The 3912-nt window shown below is 37.3% G+C and overlaps 1 pseudogene across 1 annotated transcript in view; it reads right to left on the bottom strand.

Annotated features, from left to right (window-relative positions):
* Positions 1 to 1261, bottom strand: part of LOC100942432 — a 1882-nt pseudogene extending 621 nt beyond the window's left edge. Inside the window, exon 1 of the transcript XR_002775384.1 lies at positions 1 to 1261. The product of XR_002775384.1 is annotated as an importin subunit alpha-1-like (transcript).
* Positions 1262 to 3912: the final 2651 nt, after the last annotated feature.

The raw sequence follows: 3912 nt of genomic DNA, 5'->3' as shown, positions 1-3912 counted from the left end.
ACAATGAACGAGGTATACAATCTGTTCTACTGTTCCACCACTTGTATAGTTGGTCACAGCCCATACAGCTTCCTTTTGTGTCTTAAAGTCTGCCTTAGAGAGAACGAACACCAACAAGTAACGGGACTAGTCTATGATTTATAACTTGCTGTATCTGGTCCTAACGGCCAGCTGTGATGTTTGACATTGTCCATGTAGCTTCCTTTTGAATGTTAGTTTTGGGGTTGGTCAGTAGGCTGGGAAAGACAGTAAGTGCTCCTGCATCAATTACAACCTGAGTCTGTTCATCTGTCCCAGTGACAATATTCCCTATGGCTCTTAGCGCAGGAGTCACAATTGGCAATTCGGTAGCTCCCAAAAGCTTCACAAGTTGGGGCACAACTCCTGTTTTCACAACCATTTCAATCCATTCATTTGGGCCATCAGTAAGGTACGAAATAGCCCAGCAAGTATCTGCTAATACCTCTGGATCATCATGCTGTAGGAGACGCACTAAAGTAGGAAGAATCTGTTCCACAGCATCTAATGGGGGTGCAGGATTCTTGTTGCGACAAAGGTTTAAAAGTGTCCAGGTAAGATTATGTAAGTAACCACATGATAAAGATGACATATCAGGAATAGCTAGAAGAGCCAACAGTAGGTCAACTGCACCATACTTAATAACCAAGTCTCGGAAAACTGAACCATCACCTGCAATGTTTCCTAGAGCCCACACAGCTTGCTCACTGATATGAGCATGAGGAGATGCCAATAGAGAAATGAATGCTGGGATAGCACCGCCATCTACCACAGCCTTAGTCTGTTCTGATGTCCCAGAAGCAATGTTAGTTAGCGCCCAAGCAGATTCAAACTGAATGGGACTACAATCAGTTCTACCCAAGAAGGACACAAATTTTGGGATCAAACCAGCTGGGATTATATCATCGATGGGAGGCTGTTTTTCTCTAGAAAGTAGTTTCCTGGCAGCTTGAGTAGCTTGGAGCTGGTTTTCCATATTGGTGGTATTTATACCTTTGACACTGTCATCCACAGACCAATTTACAGTACCCTGGTTACTTCAGTTTTCCAGCAGTGGAGAAGTAGCATCATCAGGAAACGAGCTTACATTTCTCCTTTTCAGCATCTGGTCATCTTTCTTAGCTTTCCTTAACTCCACATTAACTTCTATTCGGCGTCGCCTCATTTCTGTACTGTCTTTTCCCTTGTTCTTGAACCTGTTAAGTGGGGCAGCTGGTGAATTAGCATTCTCATTGGTAGACATGGTTATGAGACAAAGGGAGAAAGCTGCACAGCTAGCTCAAGCTTCCACGGGAGGTGGTGTGGGACTCAGAAGACCTAGGTTGGCTGCCCTGGAAACGTCCACCGTAGCTCAGGCAGAACACGGTGTCAATTTTGTTGACATTTTCAAAGAGTAAATTTGGGGTTTTATATTTCTTCTATTGTTTTCTTTTTTTTCTATTCCATTGGTTTCTGCTCTGATTTTTATTATTAACTTCCTTTGCTTACTTACAGTTTGATTCAACCTTTTTGTCCCTCTGAGGTGAAAAGCTTAGATTATTGAATTTTAATTTCCCTTCCTTCCTAATATGTGTTTAAAACTATACATTTTCCTATAAGGACCACTTTAGCTACAGCACATAATTTTTGATACGTGTTGTTTTTCTTTTCTTTTAGTTCAACATATCTTCTAATTTTTCTTATGATTTTTCCTTATCTTATTTAAAATAAATTTTGCCTCATTTTATTTGGAAGTGTGTTAATTTTGTTATTTGGAAGTGTATTAATTCTGAAATATTTGGAAACTTCCCAAATTTTTCTGATTGATATTTTGCTTAATTTCATGGTGATTGGAGAACATACTTTGCATGATAATATTCTCTGAAATTTATTTGGACTCATGAATAGTCTCAATTAAAAGTATTATTGAACTGCATGATTGCATTAATGTACACAGTTATGATTTAATTTAAAAAAGTATTATTGAATGCTTGAAAGGTGCTCATTTTGCTCTTGTTGAGTGACATGATCTATATATGTTACTTAGGCCAAACTGGGTATTGTTTAAATCCTCTATACCATTGCTTATTTCCTGTCTAGTTTTTCTATCAGTTTCTGGGAGAAATATTTACATTTTCAACTGTAATTGTTGAATTGTCTATTTCTGCTTTCAATTATGCTAGATTTTGGATGTGAGAGTGATCTTCCTATGACATCTGTCACCCTACTGATGACTGGGGTTGATTCAGCTGATCTGGCTGGCTAGGCAGGTGTCCCCTTCCTCCTTCACTGTTCCGTGTGCATCCCTCCCCAAACTATGCACTTGGGTGAAGATTACTTTTCCTGATAGAGAAGGGGATGGTTCTTTAGTCAAGGGCATATGAGTAGCTATGTTCTCCTGCTAAAACCCCCAAACAAGCTCTCAAGTGTGCTAGGTTTTTCTTCATGTATTTGGGGGCTTTGTTGTAAAGTGCTTTTATGAATGTAGTTGTTGTACACCTTCTAGATGTATTTAGCATTTTTTCTTTAGGAGATATTCTTCTTTTCCTCCATGAATATTTCTTGTGTTAAAGTCTATTTTGTCTGTGTGAATATAGCCTCTTAAGCTCTCTCATGGCTCCATCAATGGAATATACACATTTCCATTCTTTTTTTAAAAATTATTTATTTCTAAATTCTGTCTCCTGCAGTCAGCATATAGTTCATTCTTATTTTTCTTATCCAGTCTGCCAGTCACTGAATATCTATGTAATATCTATCAGTTTTGTTGAGATATAATTCACATACTGTATAATTTACCCTTTTAAGGTATACCATTCTATGTTTTTTTATTATATTCACAGAGTTGTGCAACCATCATGACAATCAATTGTTGAACATGTTAATCACCCCAAAAGAAGCCCAGTATGCATTAGCAGTCATTCCCCATTTCCCCTAACAAGCCCAAACTTTAAGTAAACATAACTATACTTTCTTTTCTGATTTATCTACTATGAGTAATTCATAAAAGTGGAATCATGCAATATGTGGTTTTTTGTAACTGACTTATTTCTCTTAGCAGGATGTTTTCAAAGTTCATCCATGTTATAGCAGGTTTCAGTACCACATTCCATTTAATGGTTGAATAACATTCCATTGTGTGGAGTTATAGTTATCCATAATATGATGGGCATAGGTGGTGTTTATACTTTTTACTATTATAAATAATGATGCAATGAACATCTACAACAGTTTTTGTGTGGACATATATTTTCAATTATTTTTGATGTATGCTCAGAGTAGAATTTCTGGGTTATATGGTAACCCTACATTTAACATTCTAAGAAACTTCTAGGCTATTTTCCAAACTAGCTGTATCATTGTACCTTACCACTAGCAATGTATTAAAGTTTCAACTTCTTTTTTAAGTTCTTCTTCTTCTTTTTTTTTATTGAATGGTAACTGTGTACATTAATGCACTTCTGGGGTACAGTGTGGTGTTTTCACACACAATCCAAAACACTTCCATCAAACTGGTTAACATAGCCTTCATGTAATTTTCTTGGTTATTGTGTTAAAACGTTCATATTCTACTCATAGAAAGATTCACTTGTACCCTTGTAAGATGAACCACAGAAGTGAACCCTCGAATCCATCTACTTCCACCCATTCCCCCACCCCCCCGTATCCTTAGGTTGTTATTAGGTTATAGCTTTCATATAAAATGTTTAAATTAATTTCATAACAGGGGTGTGTACATTGGATACTTTTTCTTCCACTCTGTGATACTTTGCTAAGAAGAACATTTTCCAGCTCCATCCATGTGAACATGAAGGACGTAAAGCCTCCATCTTTCTTTATGGCTGCATAGTATTCCGTGATGTACATATACCACAGTTTGTTGATCCATTCGTGGATCGATGGGCACTTGGGCTT

Source organism: Otolemur garnettii, unplaced genomic scaffold, assembly GCF_000181295.1.
Source record: "Otolemur garnettii isolate 467f Iridium unplaced genomic scaffold, OtoGar3 scaffold00001, whole genome shotgun sequence".
Classification (NCBI taxonomy): Eukaryota; Metazoa; Chordata; class Mammalia; order Primates; family Galagidae; genus Otolemur; species Otolemur garnettii.
Note: the sequence above shows the minus strand (reverse complement) of the source record. Positions and strands in the feature narration are given on the sequence as shown.